Here is a 12,051-nt window from a genome sequence, read left to right as displayed (position 1 = left end):
CTATATTTCTCCAAGGCGCAACATAAAGACATATTTGCATCCCTCAACCGAAATATTTGCATCCCTCAACCAAACTACATCAGGAAGCAGCTGTTTCCATCCAGGAAAGCCGTTCCCAAACCCCAACCTCTCTTGGAAAGCACGATTGATATATGGAACTGGGGACTCCTAACCACTGTTCACTTGAAGGATGTCGAGTTTGACAGCATACTGATTGACGCAGCCGCTCCGCTTCAACGTTCGCTCCAGCAGCCGTTTCGCTTCAACGTCCTCCAGCAGCGTCTCCGCTTCAACGTTCACTCCAGCAGTCGCTTCACTTCAATGTCCTCCAGCAGCGGCTCCACTTCAACGTCCTTCAGCAGCCGCTCCGCCCTAACGTCGTCCAGCAGCAGCTCCGCTTCAACGTTCACTCCAGCAACCGCTCCGCTTCAGCGTTCTCTCCATAAGCTACTCCAGGATCCGAAGCCAAAGCTTCAGCGTTTGGATCCTTAAGTTTCAACGTCCTCTCCAAGAGAAAAATCCGCTTCAACGCCACTCCTTGTTACAAAGGGTCGTGCCACCATGATCCCCATGTCAAGGATCATGATCGCAGCCAGCCAATCTTCGTAGTCATGGCCACATTTTGATCCATCCCGCCAATCCTTTTACTTCCATGGATGCCCATACAATTCCAGCCAACTTAATTTGTTCCCACGACAATGTAGTCTCTTCTGATTACATCTGCTACCAAGAATTATTGCCGTTCATTTGTTGATACCAGCCATAACTTCACCGCAGCAGTAATCACTACAAAGTAACACGTACTCCTCCATATTTTAGTTTCATGTGGAAGAAGTAACAAAATCACCAGTACGAACGCACGATGGTGATGCCTTTATCATGGTCAACCCACTGACCATACAAGATGGAAACATGTAAACCATACTTGGGGACTGAGGATCTACACGGAATCCCTTCACTGTCAAAGCTCAGAAGACACAGTCAACCGAAGGCCATAGCCACAACAAGGTCATCTATTCTTCAAGGGTGTAGCGCAAGAATATCATCACCTCTCTGTCTAAAAGACGCCTTCAACACTTTACGAGGCCGCGGTGGATCCCAAGCCTGCTCAGAGGAAAACAACTTCAGAAACTAAAGAAAAATGCAACTGGGGACTGCTCATCGCAGTCCATCCCGACGACCATCAAAGACTCATGAGATAACTCCAAAGACGCGTCTGAAATATTTTCTTGAAGAAACAGAGGGAGCCACGATAAACAACATAACTCTCTCATTCCTACCTCTTCGCTATCCAGAATATTTTTTCCATGTGATATCCTGAGCATCCCAGCGTCACATCCAGAAGAGTACAATAAGCTTGTATCAAATCCCGTGGACATGGATTCAAGGCGATGCAATGAAAGTAAGCTACACATGGGGACTACCAGCATGGGACGCTTTCACTCCCCTCAACCTGGTTATTTCTGATTTCAACATCATCACTGCCGAAGTTTTACGAGCCGCAGGAATTTCTCAACATGAAGCCGTACATGTGCATCGAAGACTCCAAAAGCACGTAACAAAGATACATTCACGTATTCGGCCATGCCATCGGATCTACCAGAAATATAACTGGGGACTGCTCACTGCATCCCATTCCATACGATAGTCCAAGATTCAGAAGCTGGTTCGAAGGATGTCTCTTGGAACAAAGTCCTTGAAGACTTGATAGCAGCACATCGGCAACAGAATGTCTCCCAACTCATCTATTTCATCATGTGGCTTCGGAAGATTTCTACCATACAATCATCAACAACATATCATCATCGCGATCAGAAGGTGCATAAACTGAACAACCTAAAGTCAAGGATGGACCGAAAATGCAACCACAATCCCCAAGATTAGCCCTGACATGATCGTTTCCGAGCATATTTCATACATCCATCCCGAGAATGCAATGGAGTTTGGTAAGTTTTGGAATCCACTGGAGAGACACTGCAGGTGAAAGCACGGATCCATACGAGCAAAAAAAATCTTTTCATGCGGATGGAGTTTCTAGAGTTTGAACAGAATAAATATTCCTTCTTGCTCCATGAACGGGAATGGATGACTGGGCACGACTATGCCACCTCGGGCCCGCAACATCCCTCCTGAATTCTTCCTGAGTTTTACTGTCGGGATGTTTTCGCCTCCTAAACGAGCTCGAAACCTAAATATTCCCGCGAGGAGAGATAGGAAATTCTTTTCCGATCAAAATGGAGTGGAGGACCGTCAAAATACGAGTTCGTGTGAGAATTCTACAATGATTTTAGTAAGAGGCGCTAATTAGGGTTTCGACATGCCAAACCCTAATTTAGACAAAGTTGCCAGGCGCCATCACCACCGTTTGGTAGCCGAAATTCCGAAACCAGTTTACACCATTCCGCGGACTGAAGACAGTTTCCACCATTCCGCGAACTGAAGCCAGTTTTCACCTGGACCGAAGATAGTTTCCACCATTCCAAGCCAGGCCGACGCCAGCGGCTCCATTCCAAGCCGACCAATGCTGACGGCTTCATTCCAAGACGACCAATGTTGACGGCTCCATTCCAAGCCGACCAATGCTGAAAGCTCCATTCCAAGCCGACCAACGCCGACGGCTCCATTTCACGCCAAGTCTATGCTAGCGGCTCCCTTCCAAGCTGACGCCAACAGTCTGCATCTCATCCAACAACCATCTCTACCACTCCACATCTTAGCCAGCAGCACCACGAGCCGAATTTACGCAAAGCCACCAACGCAAGAGTCATGGATTCTCTTTACCTCCCGAAAAAGGTTAGCCGGATCTTCCTGAACATCTTTTCATGACTTGTTGTTTCAATTTTGTCCTTGTATGTCACCATCTCATGCTTACCTCACAACAATGCTCCTATTCCGAGCTAAGTAGGGACTTAATGTTGATGGTGGTTTTTAGCTTAGGGTTAAAATCGCAAAACCTTAGTCAAACAGTGACGTCACACTTGAGTAATAATGTCGCCACCAACACATTTATTGAACCATTCAACATGTCTGCGTAAAATTACCGAGTTACCTTTTTTATGTATATGCCATGCTCCGCGACAGATCCCTCGGTACTGACTGGTATCATCTCTACACATGCCGCCGCACCATCTTGCCAATGGCATGCCATGCCAGCCACATCTCCGCGCCAAAGGCATGCCAACCATGCCAGCCGAACCACCGTGCCAATGGCATGCCATGGCTGCCACATCTCCGCGCCAAAGGCATGCCAACCATTCCAGCCGCACCACCGTGCGAACGACATGCCATGCCAGCCACATCTCCGTGCCAAAGGCATTCCAACCATTCCAGCCGCACCACCGTGCCAATGGTATGCCATGCCAGCCACATCTCACGCCAAAGGCATGCCAACCATTCCAGCCTCACTACCGTGCCAATGGCATGCCATGCCAGCCACATCTCCGCGCCAAAGGCACACCAACCATGCCGGTCGCATGCCATGCCAGCCACACCTCCGCGCCAAAGCCATGCCGACCATGCCTCCATGCCGCTGGCTACCAAACGAAGGGTTGCAACAATCAACGACCACCCTTCCTTCTGAGATGCAAATCTCAGCCGTCCAAGTTCGCCATCAAACACATGGAAACTCCTGGCCCAATGCCAAATTCCACGGTTTACGCCAAATCCTAATTTGGCCGCGCCTAAAACATGCCAAAGCCATGCCTCCATGCCGCTGGCTGCCAAACGGAGGGTTGCAAAAATCAACGGCTACTCCTCCTTCTGAGATGTAAATATCAGCCGTACAAGCTTGCCACCAAACCAAACAATTTGTGGCAACCTCTTGGCCGCGATGCCAAAGTTCCATTGTTTGTGCCAAACCCTAATTTGGGTCGCGCCAAGAGCATGAGCGAGCCGTGTTGGCCATGCCTCCATGCCGCTGGCCGCCAAACAGAGGGTTGCAACAATCAACGGCCACCCTTCCTCCTGAGATGCAGATCTCAGCCATACAAACTTGCCACCAAACGACTTGTGGCAATATCTTGGCTACGGTGCCAACTCTTGGCCACGATGCCAAAACCCTAATTTGGCCACGGTGCCAAAGCCCTAATTTGGACACAGCCATGCCAGCCATGCCTCCATGACGTTGGATGCCAAAAGGAAGGTTGGAACAATCAACGGCTATCCTTCCTCCTGAGATGCATATCTCAGCCGTACAAACTTTCCACCAAACGACTTGCAGCAACCTTTGGCTACGCTGCCAACTCTTTGACCACGACACACACTCAGTTATGCCAATTCTTTGGTCATGGCACCAAACCCTAATCAGTCATGCCAAGAGCATGTGCAAGCCATGCCAACACCATGGCCACGCCACTGGATACCAACGGAAGATAACCACAATCAACGGCTAACCTTCCTCTCAAGATGCAAAATCTCGGTCTTCGAAGGTCACCACCGAACCGACAAGCCTCTCAATCTTAATTTTCCAAACTATATGCTACACGTTTTCCACGAAAACACTCGAGACATCAAAACATGTCACAAACTGGGGGATGCTCATCAGGGTATTGGTATGGCAATTTACAGCGTGCGGCGTACACTACGCCCGTTACAAGAAAGTGTCATAAGAGTGAGGCGGTTAGTAAATACAATAAATAATGGTGAAACGTTTCCTTCATTATGGAAACATCAATTCCAGGCGTTACCCGTTACCGTTTTCTTCCATTTACTCAATCGTTTCCACTTCTTACGAGACCAGGTTACGTTTCGTTGCGACTTGTATAAATAGGTCTCACCTATTTCCACCAAAAGACAAGTTTTGGTCAGGAGAATACAACACTCAGAAATCACTTGTTAGCTTCCCAATCTGCTAGCGTTTCACTTTATGATACAAGTCGTCAAACAACTACTCTTCCAGAATCAACTATTATGGTCTCAACACTCTCTTCGCTTCCCTCCCTATGACCAACCCTTCTCCTTCACTTTGTGACCGAAGCAAGTCTGGAACGACCATTTCTTGGTTTAGACCGGATTTGTATTGATTGATCTCTCGAATCAAAGTACTCCCTTGCAGTATATTGTTTATGGTTTAAACTCGTTTCTCACCTACACACACGAAATTACCGAAATTAGCAGAAACCGTTTTCACCCTCAAACAACTGGCAATCTGCAGAGACTCATTATCTACTACTTCACCTTCAATATGGATAAGGAAAGATTCTACAAACAGACTTCGAGATGTAGTCTGCACCACTACCTTAGATTGACCCGGCTTTGCAAAAGTGATTTTCTTTTCAGCACAATCCAATTGCACAAAATTAGAAGATAACTAGTCCATTCCTAATAGTACATCGTAAGGAACCATCTATAGCACATAAAGATCTTCCGAATGCTCAACATCTCCAATCATAATAGGACAAGCATCAACCCTTTTGCTCAACTCTACCATATTACTAGTAGGGGTTGCAATACATAGAGGAAAATCACACACTACCACAAAATATTTATCATGCAAACTAACTTAGCAAAAATAAAAGAATGAGTAGATCCGTTATCAAATAAAATACTAACAGGTTCACTTTAAATAAAGAAAGTACCTCCCAAAATAGCATTCTCTGTCTCACGAGTTTGCACGGCAAAGAGTTAACCCTGACCACGAGGCAACACATTACGATTTGCAACCCCAATGTTTGGTTGGTCACGTCTGTCTGCTGTTTGAACCTTGTATTTGGTACATTCTGATGCTTTGTGCCCCTTTTCACGACAATTATAACAATGCCCATTGAAATTAATTGGTTGGGAGGCAATACCCTCGCCCTCAGCTAGAATTAGTACCATTTAATTACCGTCATTCTTCTAACCGCGGTTCCCTTGATTCCAATACCCCTTCCTTTTCTTCCCTAGATGATCACCTTGTTGAGTGACATTCTGGTTCTGCTGGTTCTTACCACTTCCATGTTGACTTGACGAATACTTTGATGCATGGTCAACCTTACTCTGCTTCTTCAGGTATTCATCATCCCACTTATGAGCCAAATAGTCTTGCTCAAGCTCTCTGGCACACTCAACATCCCTAACATATGTGTCAATCATATGATTTCCAACAATATGCCTCTGATACACTCCATTCAAACCATAAACAAACCTAAGTCTATTTTTCTCTTCAGTATCTACCAGGTGAGGTACAAACATTGACAATCTCGAGTATTTAATCTCGTACTCTGTAACAGATAAAGTACCCTCCTTAAATTAAAGAAACTCTCTCTCCTTAGCATTTCGAATACTCTGAGGGAAATATTTGTCATCAAACATATGAATGAAGTCTATCCATGTCATGGTGGCATGATCCAAGCAACGTGAAGCTGGAATCCACCAAGTATGAGCATATCCAGTGAGCTGAAAGGTAGCTAATCTCTGCTTAAATACTTTTTTGCAAGAAGGTCCTATGGCCCTAAAAATCTTGACCATCTCATCCTTTCATTCACGGGCTATCATTGGGTTATCAGAATTTCCAAAAAACTCTTTCGGGTTCAACTTCTTGAACTGAAACTGAACCTTTCTATACATATCTTCCTCAGTTTCAGCAGCGGTCCTTGGTTCTGATTATTGTTGACTTTTCCAACATTTTGATTCATAGCAGCAGCGACTGCTTGGGCTATTAACTGGGTCAGTTGCGCCATATTCATATTCACAGTCTGATTTCCTAATTGTGGTTCATCTCCATCAATAGGACCAGTACCACCTCTTCCAGTACCATTACGTCTCCTAGTACCACGCCTTGACATTCCTATATAAGTCGATGATAATCTTAGAAAAGAACACAAATATACTAATATTTAAAAAGCATATCCAAATCATGGGTATACATAACGAAACATCCTAGGCTCACTCCCCCCAAGTCCTAGAGTTACTCTAACCTAAGCTTTGATACCAACTGAAAACTAGGAACGGTTCCAGTGCAATTGAATATGCAGAAGGGAATTTTATTTCTTAACAAAAATAACGATGTCAAGCAATTATGGTGTTCTTGACTTCAACAATATAGTCTATCCAATAATGTCAAACTAACAAAAGAAAATAGTAATGAAGTCTACCCAGAAGAAAGTATCCCCACTGCCTCACAACTGAATAATGAAAGTAAGAAAAATAGAAGAAGTATATATGTCCACCCTCAGTTAGATATCTTCAGAATATCCATCGAAATTGGAATCAATCAAACTCCTTCACGATCCCTAACATCACCTGAAATATAATCAACGGGAGTTAAACTCCAAGCAAGTTCACTCGATCGCCTAATCATGGATAACATAAAAGGAAATTAAATAAATCACTATTTAATTAGTAAGTTTCTAGTAAACATAAGCAGGTGTTAAATTAAAACTATAAATAAACAGTCACCGCATTAAGAAAACCAAGGACTTCCCTAATAAGCAAACGTGAGCAGTAAGTCCAATCCTCTCTCATATTTTAATATCCTAAATTATTACTTTATCAGTACATGCCGAAACCATACAAAATGAGTTAAGTATATTTTAACTACTCACTCACATATATATACAGTTAAACCCAGCGCATATATAACGGTGCCTGAGAACGCATCTCCTCCGTCGAATTTCCTTGTTTGGAAATGAGATTTAAAACTTACATAAAGCGAAACTTCCTTTTAAAGAATGAATTTAGAGACTTAAAAAAGCCCCTGTATCGGTGTGAGATATCACTATGTAGATAAATCACTGATAGGTGTAGAATACACCTTGATTTAATATCTATTGGCTTTCTTTGTTATTTTTCTTGTATATCATGTATTTTACGTGTGTTTTTGAGTTATTAGGTACTCTGGAGTCACATGGAAGAAAAGAATAAGAAATCATCTAAAATTGAGAAAGAAAGGGAAAAAAGGTCATTTCACTGCGAGCAATATTAAGAGCGCAGCTAAGGATAAGGGGCAACCCACAGAAGTGCTAAAAGCACCCAACATAAGACTATGAGACACCCAATCTGAGGTGGTTCCTATTGAGTGGGGTGTCATAATCCTGTCCTAACCCAATGATTAACCTAACCCTATATTCGAGAGAAGCCTCTATTTCTCTCATTCATTTCTAATTTCCGCCTGAAATTGAGACGAGAAAAGTAGTGGTTGCTGCTGTTGTTCCGAGAAATTGAAAGAGGATAATTCTCAGATATCGAGAAGAAGTGAGGGTGTCGCTTTTCCTGAGAGATTCAGAATAAGAATATGGTGGTGATGTTACCGTAGTTAAATTAGGAAAGAATTATTGTTGCAGATCGATGAACGGAAAAGATGAGATCGATTAGGGTTAGCTGCTGAAATTGAATCATGAAAGATGAGCGTGATGATATGGCTCTATGGTTTGAGAACCAGTTTGTTGCAGTGGTGGATTTTGAAGTCAAAGATAGAATGGGTTCTGTGTGGTGGTGCTGTTGATTTGGTTTCTAATGAAATGGGTTCTGGTTATCCTTGTTGAAATAAGAGACGATAAATCGCTGCCAGATAATAGAATTGAGATGGGTTTCGTGCTGCTATCAAATTGAGAGAAGAAAGAAGATCCTGGGTCAGGCTGCTGACTCGGTAGCTGACTATCCTTCCTTGACCCTTCTGACTGACGAAAGACCGTTAGTTTGACAGTTAGCTAGATATAACAACACCGCAACAAAATATTCCTTCAGCTGAGTAGAAGATTCTGATGGCCGGCTGGCAACTCTCTGGCCGGATTCCGGTGAGTGAAGATGGAATCCCGACGACCCAAAATAACATGCTTTTGTGTGAGTTTCTTCTCATGGGTGTGAAGACCTAGACTTGGAATTGGATGTCGAATTGGGATTGAATTTGGAAAGAGAATATGGAAGAATTTTACAAAGACAAGGATATGGAAGTTGAGCTATAAAGGGAAAGGGATTCCATTACTAAGAGGATTGCAAGCAAATTGAAGCCTATAAATAGAGAAGTTCTCTACTTTTCTCTACACACTTCTACACCTTTAAACACACAACACTTGTGTTTTTACTTGCTTTTCAAAATTCTTCTTTTAATCATTTTTTTGAACTTCAAAAATTCTTCTTTTAATTATTGGTGTGAATTTCAAAAACATGAGTAGCTAATTTTCTTATTGATTAGGGATGAATTCCTAGTTCTTAACATATTATTTGAGTTTTGTTTTAAACCTACTTTGAAGTTTTCACATGATTTTCGATTGTTTTTACTAATATTAGTGTTTATGCTTGATTGATAGATCGTTTAAGTGGCCAACTAAATTGATTTGTTAATTAATCTATAGCTAGTGGTGGTTAAGATATACATAATTGTTGAGTAATCCACTACACAAGTAGAAAACACAAGACCTTGGCGGAGGGATTCAGTGGACCAATTGTGTGTAAAAACAACGCTAGAAAGTGGACCGAGCAAACCGAGTCTAACTACTAGTATCAAACCTAAATTCATAAGTCTTAACGCGTTCATAGAATTACATCTTGTTAGCAAACCTCAAGATGGTTCTTTTGAATAGAATCTGATAACTAAGCGGACCTGTTATTCAGTGAAACGAGGAATTTTGGGGTTAGCTAAGCGAACCTGTTAACCTATGGTTGACGAAAATATGTGACTAATTAAAAAGTAGACAAGAACATAACTTGAATCATTGTTTTGTAACGAAGAAGGATTCCTTGATCTAACTTCTCTTATTGATTTCAACTTAAACTTTCGATTGCTTTATTACTTTCTTTTGATTTTAAAATCTAAAACCAAAACGCCCACTTTTTGTGACAATTAAACAACTAAAAGCTCTTGCTCCTCATGGGAACGAACTTGACAACACTATATTACTTAGTAATTAGGTGTTTGCAAAATTTTGGCGCCACTGCCGGGAGCAGCGGACGAATTTAGTTGTTTTTATTTACTTTTTGCTTTATTCTTGTTTTGTTAGATTCTTTTGTCGTTTCTGACTTAGTTGTGAGAATTGTTTTTATGGTACTAATCTATGGCTCCAAAGAATTGGAATTATCAAAGGTGTGGAATCACTACCCGTGAAGGAACAATACTCCAAGCAAGACTTGACGAGACGGTAGAACAAGAGGTACCGGTTGAACAAGAACCACCTTTTGAAGAAGCAATTGGTGATTCTAATCGTACACTTAAGAACTTAGCTTCTCACAAGCTCGATACACAACAATGTTGTATTCAAACATACTCAACCTTCGAGATCAAGCCGGGGTTGATTAGAGAGTTACCAAAGTTTCATGGCATGGTGAATGAAGACCCAAACAAACATATTATGGACTTCCATACCATAGTCATGGCCATGCTTCCACCGGAGACTAATGTGGATGGAGCGATGTTGAAAGCATTTCCATTCTCTTTGGCGGGCAATGCTAAGGAATGGTTGTATTATTTTCCTTCCGGAAGTGTCACAACATGGAATGGGTTGAAGAAACTTTTCCTCGAGAGATATTTTTCCTGCATAAAAAGCTACTCAAATTCGCAAGGATATTTGTGAGATGAAGCAAAATGTGGGATAGTCATTGTATGAATGTTGGTAGTGATACAAGAGATGGGTAGCAGGATGTCCACACCATCAATTAAGCGATGCTATGATAATCCAATACTTCTACAAAGGTCTCCAAACAAGTGATAAATATATTCTTGACGCCGCGGGTGGTGGTGCACTAGTGAACAAGACGTTGGCCCAAGATACCGAGTTGATTGAAAGTATGGTCGCGAACTCGCAATAATTCTATACAAGAGGTGAACCAATGGTTAGGTCGGTGCACGAAGTTAGTGATTTATCATCACACCTTGATCATAGGATAGGGAGAATAGAGAGGGTAGTGCAACGAATGGCCGCGGTAACTATTCCAGATGATGAGACCGAACAAGTAAATGCTTTATTTCCAAATCAAAGGCCAAGGTACGATCCATACTAAAATACTTACAATCCCGGTTGGAAGGATCATCCCAACTTTAGATATGCAAACAAGCAAGCGGAGGTTCCAATCCGTATGAGCAACAAGGTGGTTTCCAACAACCACGCTTCTAAGCTCAACAACAATTCCAATCACATCAATTCAAGGACAAAGATTTTTCGAATGATGACAAGATCAATGCGATAATACAAGGCATGCAAGGTATCACTTCTATATTATGACAAAGTCAACAAAACCAACAAAAGACCGATTCAGCGATCAAGGATTTACAAACTCAAATAGGATAATTGGCTACCGATGTGAACCTGTTGAAATCTCAAGCATCCACAATGCTTCCTTCACAACCATTTTTGAAACCAAGAGAGAATGTTAATGCTGTTACCTTGAGGAGTGAAAGACAAGTAGACAATCCGAGTCATCATGAAGAAGTTATCGGAGAGATAGTCAAAGACAAGGAGGAAGTCGCACCAAAGGAGAACTTAATACCAACCGACCAATTCAAGGAACCGGTACCTACTTTCACAACTCCACCCCCGTTTCCTAGCCGATTTGCTAAATCGAAGAAAGAGTTGGAACACAAGGATATTTGGGACATCCTTAGGAAAGTACAAGTCAATATTCCACTCATTGAAGCTATTCGTCAAATTCCTCGCTATGCAAAGTTCTTAAAGGAGTTGTGAATGAAGAAGAAAGGGTTGAAAGGGAATGAAGTCATGAGTTTGGGGGAGAATACTTCGGCGTTCATTCTCAAGAAACTCTCACCTAAATTAAAGGACCCCGGTAGTTTCACTATACCTTGCACAATTGGTAAAATAAGGTTTACTCGAGATTTGCTAAATTTGGGAGTATTCGTCAATGTTATTCCCTCCTCGATTTATGATTCTTTGAATCTTGGTCCTCTTAAGGAGACCAGGGTAGTTCTTGAACTTGCTGACCGATCTAATGTTTACCCGAATGAGATTGTTGAGAATTTTTTGGTGCAGGTTAATGGGATTATATTCCCAGATGATTTCTATGTCTTAGACATGAATGATGAGAATTCTTCCAAGTATACACCTTTGTTATTGGGTAGACCATTCTCGAGCACCGCTGGAACGAAGATTGATGTCCAAAATGGCACCTTGACTATGGAGTTTG

Source organism: Papaver somniferum, chromosome 8 (genome assembly GCF_003573695.1).
Source record: "Papaver somniferum cultivar HN1 chromosome 8, ASM357369v1, whole genome shotgun sequence".
NCBI classification, from domain to species: domain Eukaryota; kingdom Viridiplantae; phylum Streptophyta; class Magnoliopsida; order Ranunculales; family Papaveraceae; genus Papaver; species Papaver somniferum.
Note: the sequence above shows the minus strand (reverse complement) of the source record.